Raw genomic sequence first — 11414 nt, forward strand, 5'->3', positions numbered from 1 at the left:
CAAATCTGGAGTCTCGTTTGCCCATTCAACATCACCAGTCCCACCTACAGTGCTAACTCACTAGCATGTCACATGGTAACTAAGTCACAGCTATGAAGAAAAAGGAACAATGGTCTCACATCAAAACTATATGGGATAATATTTCTCAACCTTGGATATTACTGGGAGATTTAAATTTTCATCTGGATAATAACTCTGCTAGTACTAGCTGATGCTACTCTTGGTTTTTGATGAATGTGCAAAATGTCATTACATGCATACTCACACTGCTTGAACTATGAGTTACCGGTATAACCGTTGTCACGATGGGTGAGCCGATCGAAGAAAAATTTAAAGACGGGTTTGTCTGTGACTACTTTCTCTCCGTTTTAGAAAAAGTAATATTTTCGTCTTGTTTCGGAAAAATTGATCCTTTCGCTCTGATTTAGGAAAATTGATACTTTCGCCTTGTTTCAGAAAAAGTGATATTTTTGCTCCGTTTCTGAAACGGAGAGAAAGTATCACTTTTTCTGAAATGTAGTGAAACTATCACTTTTCCTGAAACGGAGTGAAAACATCACTTTTCATGAAATGGAATGTAAAAGTATCACTTTTTCAGAAACGGAAAATTAGTCGATCCATAAACCAAAATATGGTTGCATGATGTGTTATGCATCATTTGTGGTGGTTTGAATAATGTTATGTATTCAATTTTTGAGAATTGTGGATAAACTGAAAGTATAATTTTTTTTACACGGAGGGAGTACATAGTTGTATTAGTTGCAACGGAAAATTATTTAATGCATAAACCAAAATATCTCTACATAAAGTATTATGTATCATTTGCGTTGATTTGCATAACAGATATACATTTAATTGTGCCAAAAATGATAAATACTTCCGAATTTTCGTAGAAATTCTAAATTTGATATTGTCGTTTGTACTCATTGCTTAGAGTTTTTTATAAGCTTTCGAACGAGATAAATTGTAAAATTTCAAAGCACGGATTTTGAAGTATGTTATATAAAAGTTTGCTTTCCATTTATACCCCTGAAAAAATAGGATACATAGAAGTCATAGTAATTTGGCTAAAATGGAAGGACATTTTTGGTTTTTCGGGCTTAACCATTTCCAATCTTTTTCTGTCAATTGATCACTCGGATTTTACGAAAAAAAAAAGTGGTCATATAAAGATCATCCCTCGTTTCGCTCGGTCAGCCGATTATCATGGTCCTCTTGATGCATGAACTGCTTGAACTCAGTGTTCTTTTGTTGATTAATTATCTAGAAAAGAAAACCTTGCTGATCAGAAAAAATCGTATTGTGCATCGAGCATCAACATCTCTATCAAAAGATTAGATTGTCGTTGAGATTGATACTTTTCTGATCCCAATTAATTGGTAGTAAATTCCTAGAACACCTTGCTTAAAAAAAAACTAACAAAAGTCAGTTAATTAAACATGATATGTGGTAGTTTTCTATTGGTCCCGCATGACTCATCCAAACTGCCCCACCAAACAATCGAGCGAAAATGAGACACGCAGGCACTAGGAATCGTGACCATACCGACTTGCTTTGTGGTGGTAGCTGGTGGTGACTGTTTTCATAATTGAGATCATCCGATATCACTACACCATACTTCACCAAGAAAAACAAAAAGAATTAATGGAAGTTTTTGGTGCAGGGGAGGTCACTAGCTATGATCGAGTAGAAGAGTTAAAGGCTTTCGACGAAACGAAAGCCGGTGTCAAAGGAATAGTTGATGCGGGTGTTGTGAAGGTTCTTTGTTCGGCCACCGGATGAAGTCGCTGCGGAGGAGTTAGTCTCTACTCATGAATTTGAGACTCCAGTGATAGATTTTGAAAGGTTGGATAACACTGATCGACGTAAGGCAGTTATTGATGAGATTCGAGATGCATCAGAAACATGGGGTTTCTTTCAATTGGTGAATCATGGGATACCCAAAAGTGTAATGGAAGATATGAAGAAAGGTAATCTCAGTTTCAATGAGCAAGATTTAGAAACTAAAAAACAGTTCTACTCAAGGGATCTGAACAAAACTGTGAGGTTTAACAGCAACTTTGATCTCTACGGAACAAAGTATGCTAACTGGAGAGACACCCTTTGCCTTTAATATGTTTGCTCATGATCCTGTAGATCCTCAAGAGTTGCCATACACATGCAGGTACTTTTCCCTATAAATCCATTGCTTTTACGTTCAGTCAATGCTAGTGCTATGGTGCAGGATAAGGAGATACGGCAGTGCAGGATAAGCATTTAGTTTACAGTTTCTGTAGTACTCACACATATTAGTAAATGCTTGTGTGTACTGCAACTACTTGTCGACAAAATACTAATACATATATATTATTTTACTGCTATTCAATCAGAGATGAAACAACGGAGTATCTGAAGCATGTTGTGAAGCTAGGAGATGTCCTTACGGAGTTATTATCAGAAGCTCTTGGACTTGAACCTAATCACCTTAAAGCCATGAGTTGTACTGAATGGTTGTAGTTGTCCTTCACTATTATCCAGCATGCCCCGAGCCAAAGCTGACATTGGGTGCAACCAAGCATGCCGATCCAAGCTTCTTTACTGTTCTTCTCCAAGATGAAATCGCCGGCCTCCAGTTTTACCATCAGAACCATTTGGTATCTGTCAATCCCACCCCTGGGGCTTTAGTAGTAAACATTGGTGATCTGCTTCAGGTAATTTAGAAATATGATCTGTTCAGAATTTTGGAAATAGAAGGGTTCAGGACGTACACTGCTAACTATGTTTTTTTTTTTCATCCAGTTAATGTGCAATGAAAAGTTTAGAAGTGCTGAACATAGGGTTATCTCTAATCATGCTGGACCAAGACTATCAGAAGCAGTGTTTTTTAGACCAACGATCCAGCAAACATCCTCCAAGAAGATTTATGGTCCCATCAAGGAGCTACTGTCAGAAGATAATCCTCCTGTATACAGAGAGATCACATTCAAAGAATATGCCGAATATTACTATTCCAAAGGGCTTGATGGCGTTCCAGCACTCCACCACTTTAAGTTGTGAGGTAGGTATGACAGAAGACTCGATAGACATTGAACTGTCTTGATATTTGTCTGATTTATGGACCAGTGATGATATATGAGAACTAGATACCCTGATGGTGAACTTTATTTTACCATTCACTGATAGCAAATAAGAAAGTAAATTTGTCATAAGGCTAGTTCACACTATCCATCATCAGATTCATTTTTCCGTGCAAATTTAAGAATAATAAGTAGCTAACGATACATATTTTTTTGGTCCATACAGATTTAAGAATGACTGATCATAGTAGGTTGCTAAAGCTTCCAATAAATACCAAGCCGATGCAAAACGCCTGCAACAAGACCCCAGAATAGGATTTCTGCAAATATAACATAAAGTAAAATGCCTACTTTTCTTGAGTTCCATACTCCAATGAAGACGTGTTTCTTTATCCAATATATCTGCAACGAGAAATTGATTCAAATCTGTCATTGAGGATTTATAAAAAAAAAAGTGGTACATTAGCACTCAGTTGGTAGGATTCCATCAAGTATAGCATCCAACTCATATATCCAATAAATGGACTTCAACAGACACTATTAAGATGGTCGGATACTGGAACCTGGCATTTTCATGCTGTCTGATATATGTTATAGGATCAAAGGATGCATGATTGAAGGTATAACACCTGATAGCTGGTGATGGTTCCTGTACAAATATGCGTTTATGAAGTTTCATTGGCCGAATTAAGGATACCATAGTAAAGCCTGGGGAAATGCGTATATTTCTTGGATGGATTGACTACTTATTATTTTCATTTCATACAGGGCATCAAAGAGACACAAATAAAACACAATAAACTAGAAACTCATAATAAAATTGGCAAACATGTTTAATAGTCATCGAGACATACCAACGTGTTATGAGGATCTTCGTAGTACCATCCATTGATAAATCCTGCAAATATTCCTTCTGCAGCCAGTACGAAAACAAGCATAGCGTTCATACCAATCCACTCCAGAGGCAAGAAGAGATAACCCAACCCGAAAATGTCAACCTAACAAGTAAAACAATGCCGATGTTGGAAACTTCAGATATATAAAAACTTGATATAAAAAACTAATGTGGTCTAGGTGGTATTCTATAATTACAACACTTAACAGAAGACAGAACAGTCACAGTTCAGATGTCTAAGTTTGAAAGTAAAACTGAACATAATTGATGGACAATATGAGGGAGACCCAACAGAAAGTGCCTAGTTATTAAAATTTGTATCTGGTTCACTATGGTGACCTACCAGAACATATAAGGTCGAGAACACCAATGCTGCTGCCCCTGCGGTCAAACAAACATAACTGAAGCTGTACAACTGCTTGTTTAATGGAATACCTGCAATAAAAAAGAAACAAAGTTATGGGACATGAAGAAAAAATAAATAAATTAGTTTTCACAGCCTAGGTCAATTTCTAATTACCATTTGTGAAATGCAGAACAAGTCCTAATATGAGGAGTGAAAGACCCATGCCCATCCAATGTTTCAGTCTATCCGAGTGGCCCTGGAATTTCACGAGGAAAGAAAGAAAAAAAATAAAAATCCCCAAGGACCTTAAGGCAAAATATCTTGAATGAAGACTGTGAAACCACAAAACTGACCTTCATGTGTATGAGAACGTGTCCAAAATGCACCCCAATGATTGTTGTGAGGATAGCTGCTATTGAGCTGCATAATTTGTAAGAGAAAACGTCTAGTTAAAAGCTATAATTCGAGAGAGCCATGATGATGATCTAGACGTAGAGCTTATTAGCGCAATTCGTAATGTTTCTTTAATGTAAGCTTTGCTGTGAAATGGTGTGCCATCTGATTCCATTAACACAGAATTTAGCAGAATATGAGGTTTGCATGACAATTCTAAGTCATACTTGCACAAAGTAATGAGAGAATGTAAGTAAAACACACAAATAGACATTTCGAGTAAAAGCTTTAAGAAAAAGTTAAGCCAGTCGATTCACAAGAACATGAAAGTATCAAAATCTAGATCCAGAAGTAGTCAACTAGAACACTATTGTGGAATTCTGCAAAAAGTAAGATTTTGAGTTATTGTAGGGAGGACCTTAGAAGTCATTCAGGTTCAAAGGGTCCCTGACACCATAATGGAGCATCCTTGCGGAAAGGCCCCTCATAAGGGGATCAATCAGTGCAAGCCTGCAGAACTTCACAGAAAAAAAAACATTCACAATCTATAATGCAGTGAGTGAAATTGAGCCATAAGAACGGATATAGGGGGGACTGAATACCCACCTTAGATCTCTTCCAAGCTGGGCGTTGATAAATATGATTGATTCCTAATACTTCTCTATCTACATATCCCACAGCATTGCAAGGAGGATCCAATCTTCCCCTTACACCACATACAACCTAAGCATTAACTGTGATGTCAGTATTTTGTAGCAAGTAAATATTAGCTTGGCAATTAGTAACTGACGACTCAAGGTTATGCTTTGTGTTCATTTAACTCACTCTTGAAATGAAAAATTGAAATTTGAACGCACTGCTGTAAACATTGTAAAAGAAAAGTATATAACCAAAAGGAAATGTAATGCAACCTACATTAAGACAAGCATGAGTAATATTTGGTTCTAACTTCGGATTGGAAAGAAAACATATGTACATGCAAAAGTGTTATGCTTTAAATTCGAGATAATAGGTAAAAGACTCACAATGAAATCCTTCCCATAGTCAGGGCTGTCTTTGTTGTGGACAGTATACTTCCAGTCGGGAACATAGGTCCCATAGAGTACGGAAAAGTATACAACTAGAATGCATGCACCTGCTATCCTACAAATTCAATATCAACAGGGTAATTCTTCTAGCTGTTTCGTTAAATCAACCGCCTAACAGAAATTGGTAGTTCTTACCGTCCAATAGATATTGTTAGTACTTACCAGTGCCAACTGTATAGAGTATATATAGACCATCCACCAGGTTCATTATCCTTGGTTTGGGCATTTTTCGTAGAGATCTCCAGTAGTGAAACGACTACGTACGCAACAGCAATCCTCTAAAACCCAAGAAATAAGATATTTCAGACAACACAAGTTTTGTATAAATAGCTGAGTGCATGTGACAACAATGAAAATGTGATGTACAACATCTGAAGGATGCCAAACCACCTTATATGTTTCATATCAACTCCATAAGTTAGCTTGTCAGGAGCGTGCGAGTACCCTCCTTCATAAAAAAAAAACACTCTGGAGCTTCAGAAGTTGACTCAACATAACGAAGTCGCTTTATTATTTTAAACTGAACGTTTGCAAGAGGTGTGCCATGGAAACCAACCTTGTAAGATGAGACCCCAGAAGACAAGTTTGATTGTTCTAATAATCACTTTCTTTATAGAAACAAGCCTGTCTGGGATTCTCTGCACAGGAGATCATATGAAAGAATCACTGATCATCTCTGTTGTTTCAGTTTGACTTCAGATTCCACCAACTTAGTTACAGAAAAGAAAGTAAACCTTGAGTGCCAGAGCAATAGCCATCCCAACAATGAAGAGAAAAAATGGCATGACAAAGTCTGCCAAATTACAGCCAGTCCATGGTGCATGACTGATCATTGGCCATTCTCCTCCAGCATCATCCACCAATATCATCACCTAAAATGTACACAATCAATTAGTCACTGCTGTCTATCTGTACAGCTTACAGAACACTAACATTGCAAGATCCAAACCCATGAATCAAACTGATCATATTTCTGACACATTTCAGTGTCCGAAATCAATTTGCTGCAAACTGGAAGAATCCATTCAGGTCCATATTCAACAACTATGCATTTTAGAACGTTAACAACTATGACAAGCTGGAACTGTCATTTTCATGTTAGGATTGACACGACTTCCTCGCTAAATACTCATCACTTTGGGCGTAATCCCCTCTTTCACCATAGGTTAAGAATGGCTTTCGTGAGGGATCCATCCTGCCACCCAAACCTGTTTCAATGGAGATTAGGGTATCCACGTCTCCGTACATGCATGCGTGCCACAAAAGAGTGTGTGCCCTAGCTACGGTTATTGATTATTGTTTTTTTGCACCACCAACCAAAATCAGAAAAGTGTGACCGAGTGCTTGTGTTTGCTAACTCATCTGAAGCTTACTCAGCTGATTCAACTCGTTCCAAAATCCCATGATCAAGGATGTCCATCCAAGTTACGTATTACTAATGATACTTGAGTCAATCATTACATCTAATTCATACATGACATGCACAAAACTAAGAAAAAACAAGATTTGACATCCGAGGGAGATTCACACCTTGGTCAGAAGGCAAAACCACAATCAGTCGTGAGGCAGTTGCCCCCTAACAGCCTATTTCTCCCCCCAAGCACACACACACGAGAAAAGTCCCTTTTTATTTTTTGCCCCCACTACAAAGCTATTGTGGCTCCTCCAATCCTCGATCCAACAAAAAATAAACACCCCTTTGAGTGCCTCTAAATGATATTAAGTTTATTTTTTCCAGATTTTCTAGTCTCTTACTAAAACCCCAGGGGACTCAAATCAGTAACAAATCAAACAGATCCTGTTTCTTGTTCTCACACATTTCAGTATCTGCAACCAATGCTAGAAACAGTAGCGTTTATATCAAAACTTAATGCCAGCATCCCCACATCAAGTCTATCAACAGCCGTACATTTTACAAACTACGACAGGCTGAGACTATCAATCTTTCCAAAAAAGAACATTGCAGGACCAAACAAAAATAGCAGACGCACTGCTTGTTTTTGCGGTGTCGTCTGACAAAGTCCCATCACTCCCGTGACTCCAATTTTATTTCACTAGATGGATATCAATCTAAGTTACATTGCATATGACTACTGACCCTTGAGTTGGACTCCAAAATAACACCAGAATTTAAACGGTTTCAAATCTGAGTGAGGAGCACACCTTGGGCCAGGGGAGAAGCTGGCATCCATCATGGGGAAATTGCCCCTAGCAACTGGCTCACTCCCCCACCACACACACCATAAGACTAAGCCTAATTTATATTTCACTTTTGCAAAGACAAATCTACTAAACAGCAGTTCGATTTGTCTCTAGAAAAAAAAAGTTGTAGCATGATTTGTCTCTAGATGACAAGTAACCAAGTCTAATTTCAAATTCTAGTCTCCAGATTTAATTTTAATACAAAATGAAACATAAAACTTATCAAAATTTCTAAAAGAATAGGTTTAGAAATACAGAAGATACTAGACGACTAGGGATTTGAAGAAGAAGGGTTTATTGAGTGCAAGATTCAATACACTAAAATTGCAAGATTCAAACCCACGAATCAAACTGATCATGTTTCTGGTTCTCACACATTTCAGTGCCCGAAATCAATTCTAAGGTCCATATTCAGCAACTATGCATTTTAGAAAATTAACAACATGACAAGCTGACACAATCATTTTCTCCAGAATTTTTGTTTCAAACATGTAAGGATTCACACGATTTCCTCATCAAATACCCGTCACTTTGGGCGTGGTCCACTGTTTCACCGTAGATTACGAACGGCATTCATGCAGGACCCACCCTGCCACCCAACCTGTTCCCCAATCAATGGAGGTTAGGGTATCCAAGTCTCAGTGCATGCACGCATGCAACAGAAGAGTATGTACCCTAGCTACGGTTATAGGGTTGTCTTTTTGCACCACCAACCAAAATCAGAGAAGTGTGACCCAGTGCTTGTGTTAGGTAACTCAGCAGTCTCAGCTGAATCAACTCGTTCCGAAATCCCATGAATATAGGATGTCCATCCGAGTTACATATTACATCTAATTGATACATGACATCCACAAAACTAAGAAATAACAAGGTTTGACATCCGGGTGAGATTCACACCTTGGTCAAAAGGGAAAACCACAATAGGCCATGAGGCAGTTGCTCCTGATAGCTAACCCGCTAAGCCTATTTCTCCCCCAAGCACACACAGACACATAATAAGAGTCCCTTATTTCTTTTTTGCCCCATTATAGAGCTATTGTGGCTCCTCCAATCTTCGATCCAGCAAAAATCAAAATACCTCTTTGAGTGCCTCTAATTGATGTTAACTTTTTTTCCTCAGATTTTCTAGTCTCTTACTAAAACCGCAGGACATTCTAATCAGTAACAAATCAAACGGATCATGTTTCTTATTCTCACACATTTCAGTATCTGCAACGAATGCTAGAAACAGTAGCGTTCATCTCAAAACTTAATGCCAGCAGTCCCACATCAAGTCTATCAGCAGCCGTACATTTCACAAACTACGACAGGCTGACACTATCAATTTCCAGAAAAGAAAATCGCAGGACCAAACAAAATAGCAGACACACTACTTGTTTTCACGGTCTCCGCTGACAAAGTCTCATCACTCTTGAGACTCTAATATCATTTAACTAGATGGATATCAATCTGGGTTACATATGACCACTGACCATTGAGTTGACTCACATATTATCACCGACTCCAAAATAACATGAATTCTTTTTTAAAGCATGGTTTCACATCTGAGTGAGGTTCACACCTTGTTCCAGGGGAGAATCTTGCATCGAACATGGGGCAATTGCCCCTAGCAACTGGCTCACTAAGCGTACTTTTTATTTTACTTTTGCAAAGACAAATGAACTAAACACCAGTTCGATTTGTCTCTAGAAAAACATTTGAAGCATGATTTGTCTCTAGATGATAAGTAACTAAGTCCAATTTCAAATTTTCAGTCTCCAATTTTAATTTCAACATGAAATATACAACAAAACACAAAATCTATCAAAATTTCTAAAATACAGAAATTAGACGATTAGGGATTGAAAGAATAAGTTAACAAAATAAAACATAAAATTCATCAGAATTTCCAAAAGAATACGTTCAGAAATACAGAAGATATTAGGGATTTGAAGAAGAAGAAGAGGGGTTTTTATTGAATTACCGCAACAGTAAGACCTCTGAAGATATCAAGAGATGCTACACGTTTTGCTTTCTGATGATGAGCAAGTAGTTGTTCATTTGCTGCTGTTTCTTCTTTCTCCTCCTCAACGATGAGTCGAGCTTCCCGTTGTTCCATTAGAGAATGCGGTGTGTTCTGGTTCAACTATCCTTTTAATTCGGTGGAGAGATTCTGGTGTGTTGTTACTCTCTTGGATAAGAATTTTGTTCCGTTGGTTGATGGGAAAGTTGAATTATTTGAACTATTGCGTTCACGAAATTACTACTTCCACCTTCCTTTTCCTAAGTGACCTATTTATTTTTAGATTTTGTCTCATTACTAAATGATTTATGTCACTAAACAATTAGATATTTCTGAAATTATCCTTTTAATTGATTATAAAAAATATAAGAAATATGCATAATTTGATAGGCATGTTTATACTCGCTACATAGGTGTTTTAAAATGCTTTCCAATGATATGAAGTTTACGAACATATGGGGCGTAGTTCGAGAGATAAATCATTTCAAAATTTTACTATTTTATTATGCATAAGGGTATAATTGTAAAAAGTGTTTAATGATACTCTTTCCCTTACTTGTCTTAAAAATTGTGCAAACTTGAACTAAGTCACTTAAAAATTGGACGGAGAGATTATTAGTTAAAGTGTGAGCCTGCCTAGTAAAGATATTTTGCTTTTCTGAAATTGTGTATCCAAATTAATTTATTAAAGAAACAACTTCTAAAATGTATATCCAAACCCGGTTAACATCTTGTTTTAGTGGTCAACGAAACTAAGAATGAGTGATAATCCAAAAAGAAAAAAAAATCCTTTTTGATCTTTTTCTGGATGAAGAGGAGGTTTAGAGGGAAAAAGGTGTATAAAAGATTTCAATTAAACATGAAGTTATTGAGCCCAATTGGATTTGTTGCAATCAAAACTATCAAAACCCAATGTCTTTGTTGACCTTTTCTTGCCCATTTGGTGATCAAATTGTTAATCTCCGTGATTGATCCAAGTTATTTTGTATTTCACTCTAACATCTGTATTGTTTTAACTCATATGTTTTTTTTCTTTTTTTTTTCTCTTCAAAATACTTAAGTTGTTTCGCAGGAGTTGTAGATAAATTTCTCTTTTTCCTTTCTCAAAGATAACTATCATGTAAACAAAATGTACAATTTTATTATTGCCTTACAACTTACGTTTTATATTTTCATGCCATGTCATGTTTCTGGGATAAAAATCCTGGCTGAATTGGGGCACACGCTTTTAACTCCACCTAAGAGCAACACTAGTGTTATTGCTATAAGCCATATATGGCAGAAAAACAAGGCGCATTCTCCGTTGCTATAGTCACCATATTTCCAAATTGCTAAACTGAGTTGCCAAATATGGAAACTTTATTTGACAATTGTCATATACATAGCAAGACGCGGTTATAAGTGTGTATGATTGGACGGTGTTTTAAAATAT

General features: G+C 37.1%; 2 pseudogenes; one reads left to right on the top strand and one right to left on the bottom strand.

Moving 5' to 3' along the window:
* Positions 1–1555: 1555 nt before the first annotated feature.
* Positions 1556–3395, top strand: LOC113280857 (annotated as a pseudogene).
* On the bottom strand, positions 3129–10164 carry LOC113280856 (annotated as a pseudogene).
* Between the last annotated feature and the right edge of the window lie 1250 nt (positions 10165–11414).

The sequence above is a fragment of the Papaver somniferum genome, chromosome 5 (assembly GCF_003573695.1).
Source record: "Papaver somniferum cultivar HN1 chromosome 5, ASM357369v1, whole genome shotgun sequence".
Lineage (NCBI taxonomy): Eukaryota > Viridiplantae > Streptophyta > Magnoliopsida > Ranunculales > Papaveraceae > Papaver > Papaver somniferum.